This window comes from Rhamphochromis sp. 'chilingali', assembly GCF_963969265.1.
Source record: "Rhamphochromis sp. 'chilingali' genome assembly, chromosome: 17".
NCBI lineage: Eukaryota > Metazoa > Chordata > Actinopteri > Cichliformes > Cichlidae > Rhamphochromis > Rhamphochromis sp. 'chilingali'.
Window position 1 is genome coordinate 5,962,520 of NC_137944.1, and position 12,124 is coordinate 5,974,643.

A 12,124-nucleotide genomic window follows, 5' to 3' on the forward strand; every position below is an offset into this window, starting at 1 on the left:
CATTAATTCAATTGTACTTACAATTTAAGATTGGAAAATATTTGTTACTCTGAAAAATTAACATGAAATTATGCAGTACTACTTACAGTATAATTGTTTATTGTGTCCTGTAAAAACCTGACTTGTTACCTCTTATTCTGGTCTGCCTAGTATTTGTAGGTAAATATAAATACAGATCAAATAATTTCATTAAATTATGGGGGAATTACGCCCTGAGTCGTATTTTAAAATGTTACTGCAATCAGTTCTGAAAATATTCAGTCTCCAGTCCTGCTTGGATGCTTTAATTGAGCATTTCGACTCCCACTATGGCTGGCTCTACAAGTAGGGAAGGGAAGGACTGACCATAAAGTTGATGTGTATGGCCGTGGATGTGCCGGAGTGCCTATCTACAGGGATTCACAGCCTCCCTGCGGCGGCCATAAATTCACCCCGTGATTGGAGAGAGGAGGTAATGAGGGGGCCTGGCGCACTACTTGGCCACACTGCCAGACTTGTGAGCGCACACACATTTCTTCGTAAATAACACCACCACTGACCCTGACAGCAGTCTGATCATCTCGGTCTGCCACAATCACCTTCCTGCAATAAATCTATCTAATTAACTCTGCAGCTGAAGCCCAAGAGTCTCTCCTCCAGTCAATCAGAGGTTTCTGTGGCATAACAGTTTCTGACAGGACACAAAATTAACTGAATAAAATTAAAAGTCTTTTGACTGTGGCGTTCTCGCTTTCTTCCACAATATTAATTGTTGTTTTCAAAAGTGCTGGACGTGTGGAATTGATGGCCGCAGAATACAATTTAGTTCAAGGCGGACAAATGGCTTTTAAGTTAATGTCAAAAAACAAGGGCTGAATTTTCTTTGACAGCGTGTCACTTAACTAGATGTATTCCTGTACTGTGCATAACGGCGCGCTGCCTCGGCTTGTTTTTCAAGCGGTCTATTATTGATATAACACTCAGATTGAGTGGAAAATGGGAAAAACAGCACAGAGTGATGATAAGTGGATTAGAAAATTGCCTCCGTGCCCTTTCAGAGGCTTGAAAAGTTCCTTTCTTCTTCTTTACTTTTGACTCCAACCAAACCAAACCCAACCTTTGCTGACCTTTTGCGTGTTGCATCTGAGTAATTGAATGAAAAACCTGGATAGAGTTAATTGGCTGTTTCCATATACTCTGAAAGCTGCTGATAATTAATCAGAGAGAACAAAAGCCACTACATCACCACCTAATTATGGGTGAACACTTGGCAGGCTCGACACACAGGATCCTCATCGGTGCGCTATTTCTTTTATCCGCGGCACGTCTGTGTGTGTGTGTGTGTGTTACCTGCAGTTTTGCCTCATTACATTCCCAACAATAGGTTTTGATTACAGCGAGGGAAAACATTCTTGTAACATATTTCAGATGTTTGGAATCGTTTGTCAAAATCTAATTACCTAATAATTATAGAACGTCAGAGAAATGTGTGAGCAGGCTTTTCTTTCGAGACTTTCGAGTTGTGGAAATGTAGATGAGCTTAAGGATAAGATTCATCGCCTCACACATCCAAGTCCCATTTGTCCCGGGGTTTTAAGTTATTACAAATAAATGTATTTAAAGTATAAAAGGTCATCGCTGAGTATGATTAAACACTGTGGGCGAATGCATGAAAAAAGGAAGCTCAGCCTTGTGTTTTCAGGGCACACAGACAAAACTAGACAGAGGTTGTTTTTAAATGAACGAGGTGCTGCAAAGAAGGTGGCAAATTTTGACTGAAAGTTAGCCGTGTAGCCACCATGATCTGACCCACTGGTTTGTGAACTGCTGTTCAAACCCTCAACTTTGGCTGTTGCTGTGTTGATTCTATTGAGCCAGGTGATGCAAGCATGGTGTGGATCTGACTGCAACACCAAGGGATGTTGCACCTCGTACCTTAGTGACGTGTCAATCACAAAGTAGACCGATCATAAATAGGGCTCATTATGTAAACAAAAGAGCGGTCATGGCACCAAAAGTCCAAAACAAGACTCAATAGGTAGAGAAGACACTAGTACACGTTAGCATTGGTAGCAAAGATTTGCTCTTTAAAGTTCTTAAGTTCTTTATGGGAGCAGCCTGAATGCTCAGCTTTGCTGCTCAACCCACAAATATATGTTCTTTACAAATTTGGCTCCATTTAGGAGAAAACAAACAGGCTTTCCAATTGTATAAGATTTACTGCCAATAAGTATTATTACAAATAAGAAATAATTGACCAAACACAAATTTCATTACATTTTGTGCCAAGTTTAGAAAATGAACATCGTGTTATGCTAAACAAGGCCGCAAAATAGTGACTGAACGCATAAATTTAGAGGAAAGTGCTCACTGAGGTCATAGTTGGAGGAAGCCAAATGTCATTTCCCCACAGACTTTCAGAACCAAAAGCTATGTCCACTCTTTAAACTGTGTAGTTTCTAGAAATGACAACAGTAGGCCAGGTTTTCAGTCTCCAGGGGTTGAGGTTAAAGTGATATTTTACCTTGACTTAGTATTGGTAGAAGTAGCAAGCTAGTGTTGATGAATGTAAATAGGAGCAAAAACACTGAATTTCAAATTACACTGTTATTCAGCTGTCAGCTTAATGGCAATAGATCATGTCATGGCAACTAACCAGTTCACTTAATAAGGTCAGTATTGACACCAGTCTCTGGAGTCGAGTGCTGTTTTCCTGCAGACTTTTCCACTATTGGACTTGTTTTTGTAGTCAGAGTCACTCCTGATGGCCATTAAAAAGAATGCATGTTTAAAGCAACACCACTGGCTTCACTCAGATCTAGAAACTCTGTGCATCTTTTTTTTAATAGTCTTTTCAAAGCTGTCGAAAAATGCTGCACAGACACCAATACCTGCCAACAATGGCACAAAGACCTCTTGGACTTTCTGTTTGTCACATAATTATATACATATAGACTTTTTTTGTCTAACAGTTGGGCTTTGTAACAGAAAACCAACATGAAACGGGGTTTGTGCTTATTAGCATTGTATGGTTCCATTAATCTGTAAAGATATGTGAGTGATGACCAGCATACTGCACTGTTAGTTAAAGGTACAGTGTGTAGTCGAAGGAGCTTGCAAAGAAAAGCGTCTGGACTTCTTTAAGTCACTTGAAGACGTTTCACCTCTCAGCCGAGAAGCTTCTTCAGTTCTAAGGTCAAATGGTGGAGAGTCCCAGATATAAACCTAGTGGGAGTATCCCCCCACAGAGGGACAAAAGGACCCCCTGATGATCCTCTAATCGCCTGAGCCAAGGTGTGAAACTGGGTGTGGGTCCCAATCAGCCAGAGTTTCGGGTGAGTTCATTGTGAAACCTGGCCCCACCTTATCATGCGAATTCCTGAGATCAGATGGCCCAGGATGTGAGTGGGCGTTAAGGCGTCTGGGAAGGGATCTCAAAACTGTGTGGTACAGTGTGTAAAATCTCACCACTAGATGTCAGTAAATTGCTGATTGTGGTTAACTGAATTCTATTTTCTTATCCCTCCAAATTCAAGTGCATAATCATAGCTTTGGTGGCTGCTTTAGTCAGCAAAGAGAGATCAAATCATTAAATTCTGACTGTGCATTTTTTTTAGTACTCCTAATGTTGTTCAAATATGTTAAATATATTTTAACATATTTGAACAATATAAACAAAGAGCAATAAATAAGAAATAAAAAATGGATATGAATGAAATATTTTATGTTAAAACTCTGGTTTTCATCTTTACTGAGCGTACCCAGATAACAAAGTGACTCCAGACTGGAATCACTTTTCTATCTGGGTACGCTGTCAGTCCGCTGTTTAACTCAGCTGTTAATAAGCCGGGTGAGAAGCGCCCACGCTTATTTACTCTGGAAGAGGCTGTCAAACTTTGTGAATGGAGTCTGATAAGACTTGATGAAGCTTACGTCTGATAATACAGATGCTGAGGTGAGTTGTTGTGGAATTGCTGAACTTTTCTGTTGATAAGCGCTGCTGTTTTTGACACTGTTAGCTGGTGTTGGTGTGTCGTCCACACTAGTGGATCTAACATTATTGAACTTAGCAAATAAACTCTCATACAGAAAACTGTTCATCAGAGGCAAAGTGGGAATTTCAGGGCACTCAAGATTAGCTGTCATAATGTTAGCTTATAACCAGCTAATGTTGTTGCTTAGCTGACTCGTTTTCAGCTGTCTGGAGACGAGAGGGTTGCATGTTTAATCTGGTGACCATAAATAATTGCGACAATATCAGGAATAAATAGTTATATCTATGCATGATTTCATGTGTTAGAGCCCTGGCTTCAGTTCAGGAGATGAGGCTTGCAGAGAGGAGGAAGAGGATGACGTTTGATCCAGATGCGGTTGAATTGTCCCTGTCCTTCACGTTTTCACTTCATTGGTGAAGGAGACCCCTTCTCAGATGACAAAACAAGGGTATCATCCTTCATATCTTGAGTCTAAAGATGCAGGCACAGCAAATCTCTTCTCCTCTGCCTTTGACGTAGCAAATATGTGGTCAGCCTCTAGCCACATGCATAAAGCAGGATTAGGTGAAGCAGTGATGCTCATTTCAGCCACTATATGCAAAATGACAGGCAACATGGCGGCTTTCACAAACCAGCCCACTCCCAAGTGTTTTTAATTTTTAACTCTTAAGTTTATGACAATGCATCCATTTGATGGAAGATGTAATTACACTGTAATTAATTTAAAAAAAACTATAACTGCTTCACATGACCGACTTTCACTGACAGTGCCTCTGTGAACATAGCACTGCAAACAGTGGTTCGTTGAGATAAATACCTTCAGCATGCTAACATGCCCAGGCGATGTTTAACATGTGTCCGCAACTTAATTAACCACGTGGTTGAGCTAACAATGTGCAAATCAGCTAATTAAGAGGCAACACCTGATGCTGGTTTCATTATTAGTTTCAGGTCTGCTGATGGTGCTAGAGGAAACATTAAGAGTGCTAAATACTACAGTTGTCTTAACTAGAAAAACATGAAAATCTGTCGACCAGTGCTTAAAGCATTCAGTTAAAGACAAAACTGATCATAAAGTGATCTAAATCTCGAGCTAAATGTAGCTGCATAGTAATGTAATACAGGAGTCATTAAAAATATCGACTTGCTCGGTTTGATGACTGATTGAGCCATAGATGTTTTTGCTTGTGCACTCCTTCTAGAGACAATTATGAGCACTGAATGTAAGAAGATAATCAAACACGCATTGATCGTATACTGCAACTTCTTTTTAACACTCCTGTGACTTTTCCAGCTAAACTAACCCTACAAAAAATAAACAAATAAAACAACCTGCGCTGTCTCATTGTTTAAAGTGAAAAACAGATGCGAAACATTTGATTCGAAAAACTGATCAGACTTCTGTAACACCAGCTTCGAAGAGGTTTTTTGCTCCTCTAAAATTGAAAAGCGTCACATCCCAACATAAAAACATTTTGCCTTTCCTGTGCCCCGGTTTATAAAAGGACCCCATCACTTGGTCCAAAGTTTGCAGTAAGTAGGTGCAGGCATTATTTATTTTGCAAAATCGCTGAATGCATTATCTTCATTTCTCAGTCCCTGTCATGATTCTGAAGATGAAAATTATCTTTGAGATGCCCCTTGTGTGATAAATAACTGCATTCCTTTTCATTAGACACTGACTTTCCTTTGCAGCAGTTTACTCTAATCAATTAATTAATCATTCCACCATCAGAGACTTTAGTTCAGTGTCTGATGCTGGCACCAGATTATATTTAATTATTTTATTAGACTTTTTTATCTTCAAGATGATAGCAGACGGTCATCTTAAAAAAAAAAAAAAAAAGGAGGATATTTTTTTCTTTCTCCTTCTGTTTCCTCTCCCTCCATTTCTTCTGCCCAGTCCTTGTGTGCCTTTGGCATCAGCCTTTTATTAAGGGATTTAATATCCACCATACCATAGGGCCAATTTTCCTCAGGGCTCCTCTTTCCCCATCTTCTTCTTTCTCTTTTTTCCACACTCACATACCCACACACGAGCAGCATGGCAGGAGCTCCATCTTAAAGAAATGAGGGGAGCTGGGGAGCAATTAGATTCAGCTGGAGACATTTTAATGTGAATTTCTCTCAAATGCAGCGCTGCTTTCCTCTGGAGAAATCTCAAAGTCAAATATAGGATCTTTGATCATTCACAGCCATATGGCATTGTGAGGCTTGGATCAAGATGATGATGATGTGCGTGTGTGTGTGTATGTATATGCATGTGCTCTGATGATGTCTTCAAGGTCAAATCATGCAAAACTAATTCAAATGGCATACATCCCATGGTACAAATGAATAATAATTTAAAAAAAAATACATGGCAGGGCGGTAGCTTTCGAGATTATTTGCAAAATTAGTTGGAAATGTGTGGTTTTAAAATAGTGAGGAAGTCAACACTGGTTTGACCTTGGAGTCAGCAATTATTATATCTGCATGAGACTGCACAGATTGCATCACACGCGTATGGAGAGTGTGTGTAATCAAAGCCTGTAGATAAAGAGTTTGAGTGGTGGAACACTCTGACACTGGGATTAGCCGAAGCCGGCCTGGTTACGGATTGACCTCTGCAGGATAGTGGATGTGAACGGGGATCTTACCAAATGCCAGAAAATACCAGAGATCTCATACCTCATTCTATAGCCCTGCCAAACCCTTACATGGTGTACCACCAACACATTTTGACATTTAATTCTTGCATAGCTGATTAATATATGGAGAAAATATAACATTTTTCATTTGCTTTCCACTCAGTGTCACATGTCACCTCACAGTGATTATGGCATTCTGTTTTTTTTAATATGATAACAGAAAAAGACTGTAATGGCTTGAAACACTACACGCAAAGTGCTAAGAGCTTTTGCTGCCCAACCGTAACCACAGTTATCGACTGCAATCAAAGCTCTTTGCTTTGCATTCCCACAGTCTCTGAAATAAGAGTACAGAAAAAACCTGTTTCTGTCTCAACAATTATTATAACTATAACTATTATAATTATAACTTTCTCAAGCACCACAAAGGTACATATATGTCCCCAAGGAGCAGGGTTTTCAGCTGGTATAAAAAAGAACATAAAAAATCCATCCATCCATCCATCTTCATCCGCTTTCTCCGAGGCCGGGTCGCGAGGGCAGCAGCCTAAGCAGAGAGGCCCAGACCTCCCTCTCCCCAGCCACCTCCTCCAGCTTATCCGGGGGAACACCAAGGCATTCCCAGGCCAGCCGAGAGATATAATCTCTCCAGCGTGTCCTGGGTCTGCCCCAGGGCCTCCTCCCGGTGGGACATGCCCGGAACACCTCACCCAGGAGGCGCCCAGGAGGCATCCTTGTCAGATGCCCGAACCACCTCAGCTGGCTCCTTTCGATGTGGAGCAGCAGCGGCTCTACTCTGAGCCCCTCCCGAATGGCTGAACTTCTCACCTTATCTCGAACATAAAAAATGAATGTGCATAATTTATAAAGCTATGGTCAAATTAGTAGTTTATTAATTCCCTATTTGGGGTGACTGTCAGTGGCGGTCCTAGCCTGTTTGATCTAACACACCTACACCTTAGTTCACAGATTCACTTTGTCTATTGTGCATTTCTGAGATTTCACACAACCCAGGATTCAAATCATGAATACATAATGAGCTTGGATTTACAACATTATAAATGAAATGTGCTCTATTTGGAAGCAGCGGCCCCCCTCCCCTTTCAACGGGTTGTGTGTGAGACTTTAAATCATCAAACTGTAAATTTTAAATTGTTATTGATCCCTTTATCCCTAGTCCTAAAGTGTATATTTATTTTCTTACTCTTCTTATATATATTGTTTGTTTACTTGCCTCATTGTCTCGTGTCTCTATATACTGGACTGTATGTAGCGGAGATGACAATAAAGTTTACTTTGACTACAGCAGCGAGCAGGTGCACCGAGGGCTCTCGCGCTCACTTTTCGTGTATAGAATTTCAAAAAAACATTGGTGCAAATTATAAGTCTGTATCATAATGTCTGGTGTTTTCGTGTTTGTTGTTTTGTTTTTATTTTGTTTTATTTTGCGAGTTGGTTTTTAGATGCCGCTCCAGCCGGTCAGAGAATCCCCCGCCGCCCCGCCCTCTCCTCTCTGCAAACGAAGGGCACCCTTACTCCCAGGAAATGGGCGATAGAAAACCGATCGGTGCCTATGCCATTCCCAATATGCGCTGACTGACATCGGGGCAGCATGAGTACGAGCATTTTATTTTATTTTTTTTGCCGATGCCCGTGATGCCGCCCATCACCACGATGCTGCCCCGTGCAACCGCTACTGGTGACTGTGGTATCCTTGGGCAAGATACTGAACGCTGAGTTGCTCCAGATGTGTGTGGATGTTAGAAAGAAAGCACTTAAACATAGACAAAAGTGCTCTTATGAATATGAGTGTGAATGGGTGAGCTAGGCATGTTGTATAAAGCACTTTAAGTGCTCAAGTAGAGTAGATAAACGTGCAGCGTTAGCACTATCTCCTCATGGCAATGTTCTCAGCTTGAATATTTGTTTTCTCTGTACATAGTGGGTTTTCTCTGTGTTTTTACTGCTAAGGCACAAAGATTTTAATTGTATATTTACATCAATTACTTAATTACTTTAGTTTCTATGAGTGTAGCATCTTACATGTCATGATCCTTGCAGGTTCCAGGGCTTATGTTTACTTTTTGTTCCTCTCTTAATTTAGAAAAAGCATCTTTGATGACTTTTATTGTTGGAATAGGGGGCTCTGTGGGTCCACCTATGGGCGGAGATGCTCTGCTTGGATTGTCCTTTGCACACCTGAGAATTTCAGTGGTGTAGCAGGTCTCCTCCAGCCTATTTGCTGTGATTGTGGTAATCAGACCCTTTTTATTTGCTACTTATCCTTCTGCTAATCATTTACTATCACTGTTACTCTGTCCACTAATGGAGTTGCCAGCCTCATCCAAGCCACATTAACCTGTTCTGTTCTGCTCCTCCACCACTCATCTCTGGAATTTTGGAAGAAGGACTTACCTGAAACCTGAAACTTGACTCAGTCACTCAAACCTCCAAAGCTCCTCGTTGTGTTGCCGCTGTCACAACAAAGTCTCAAGACTCACACTTGCTCCTTTTAATAACTCTTTTAAAATCATCAACAGTGTCTTGAGTCTGAATCCAGAGTTGTTAGGTTGTTAAATATGACAACCTAACAACCTCTATGCAACCAACAATCCTCAAAGTTAAATTATATAGAAACACAAAGCTTGTCTAGATTATATTAAGATTTTATAGTCAGTGTAATCACAGCCATAACTTTGTTTCATTTTGGCTGGGCAGCTCAAACATACCACAGTATCCATGAGGTTCAGTAAGTGAGTGGTAGACAATTCATATTGCTTTGTATTTAATGCACTAGCAATAACATCACAGGAGCTGAATTAATCAAGGACTGACCCAGAATTTAAGAGTTTGAAGCTTGGGGATAGGATGCTTCTCAAGGAAATACAGGGGGGATTTGGGCAGATTTTACCTTGAAGTTTTTACACAAACTTACTTTCTATTTAGGAATCAGAGGTTTTCTGATGGATTTGTTAATGTTTTTTATAGTGCAAATTTAACCCACTTCCCACCAAGACCTGACTTGAGAGCTGAAGGCGATGGACGGATGGGACACACTTTAAGGAAGGTGCTTTCTGCTGCTCCTTTACTTTCCGGGGTTTACCACAGAAGATGGCAAACAATGCCAACCCCTGCACCAGAGAGCTGCCACATCCTTTAAGGTACTTTTTGTAACTACTACTTCAAGTATAGTTTTTGTGCGGACCCAAATACAGACAAACGAGAGGTGGGTCTGACCTTAACAGAAAGCGAGGTGTGGCTTGTGACAAACAAAACTAACAAGACGAAAACTAAGATAAAACCTTAACTATGCAGAACTAAATACATGAAACCTGAAAAACACGAGAAGGTGACACTCACACAATAAATACACATGTCAGGTGTCGCTACTCAGACAATACCGCCACATAAGCGTTGATTTAGAAGAAGTCAAAAGTGGAAGCAAAGATATATCCAAGCTTCTATAGCGGATGATGATTAAAATGGCGGTAAAAACACTCTTGTCTTCAAGCAAGAGCGGCCACATCGTAATGCACCAGGTTACAAAAACTGAGAGGTGCAGGAACGAAGCCACAAAATTAGAAGCAACACCAGGGGGCAACAGCGAACAAAAAAACCCTGTGAGGGTTACATTGACTCTCTTCACCATCTTGTGGTACAAATCGGTACTACATGAAATGTTAGTCTTGGTCCACCAGCGACACTGAAGCTAATAACTGAAAAACAAAACAAAAAAACGGCTGGATGGATGTTCGTGCATAAACAAAGTACTATTAATCAGTCCATTTGAGAGTCAACAGTCAGACTATGAATAGGTTTGTCCATGAACATCAATATACATCTATTATAAAAACAACTGAACATTCACTAATAAAATAATTGTTGATTAATTAGGATGAATTTTAGGTTAATTAAATAATTAGAACAATAGGATAAAGAAAGTATTTCTCTTCTTCTTCTTATTTGCTACTATATATTGCTTCGGCTAACACAGTGATAACACTGTCACCTAAGAGGATGTACTGGTGCAGTGTGTTATCAGGACACTCAGGGAAAAACAAAGAAAATGCAAGATCTATTGTCCTTTTCCTCCTGAACTTGCCTGGGGATAAATGAAAAAGGCTTTATATCTGCCCCAGGAAAAAAAGAAACGAAATCCTCCACAAACCATCTCAGTTCAATGTGAACATAATCAGTAAGGCAATCTTTGACTTATTTGCTCCTGCAGGTGTCAGGGACTTCAAACAAAGTGTGTTAAAGGAAAGAAAATGAGATATGATTTCATAAAAATGCCCGAAATAATGTCTGCTTTGTTTCACAAGATGTATCCACAGCTGAACAAAAAAAAAAGCTTGTCAGTTAAAATTTCAGCGTAAATAAGAGAGCTATGAAAGTAATTCCTGACAGCCAAAAGACACATTTACAACAGAAGAATATGGATATTTAAAATATGCATTCTTTAAAAAATCACTTTCAAACATCTCTTTAATCACTGTCAGAACAATGAAGTAACTCAACAGACGCCAATTTTACATGGTCTATTTTTTATGAAGTGCTGGGAAGAGGAAATTCAAAAAACAATATTTTACTTATTGCAGGAAAGAGACAAGACATGTTTACATGTTTCACTGTCAGCAGAGACGAAAATAACAAATAGCAATTACTGTCATTCTGTGTGAACATTTTTTTTCCTGCCACAAGTATTTTCTTAAAAGAGCAAGTCTGTTTTTCTTAAAGCTATTCTCCTTTTGTTTACAGGAATACCTCAGCGTTTTTTCATTGCATTTGAAGGTTGGAAAACTTCTGACCAGGTTTTCAAAACATCTTGGCCCCAATTTCTAATGCAGGATTTCCAGTGTAATGTGTTATTGTCCTCCAATAACAGATCTCCCAGGACCACAAAATAAATCTGGTTTTAAAGGCTGAGCATTGATCTTATTTGTCCTTCTACTTACAAAACTTATGGTAATCTAAACTAACAACCTAATGCACTATCCAAATTACCTGACTGACAAGAAAGTAACATCTTATCTATATTCTGTGCAGACTCCATGTACTTTAGGTGAGCCAGTCCACTAAATATCAACCTATATTTGTATAGAAACTGGCCGGAGCAGATGGCTGCTCTTTCCTGATCCTAATTCTGCTTCCTTCTGTTAAAAGAAAGTTTTTTCTTCCCACTGTCACTAAGTGCTTTTCATAATTGGTCATGTGATTGTTGGGGTTTTCTCTCTGTTACTATAGGGTCTTAATAAAAAGCCTTGAACTGTTTCTTGTTGTGATTTGGTGTTATACAAAAAAAAAAAAACTAAACTGAATTAATGTATTCCAATTAGTCAGTTAACACAGTGAGCGATTTGCAAATTGCACATCTCTTTGAACATGACGGTTAGTCACCACAGGCACTATCCAGTCTTCAGACAAAAATGAAGACAGAAAACCAAACAGCACTGACGTTTGTAGGGTACTGAAGTTGGGCTAGCTCAGGTGGCAGAGCAGGTCAGCCACTAATCAGAAGGT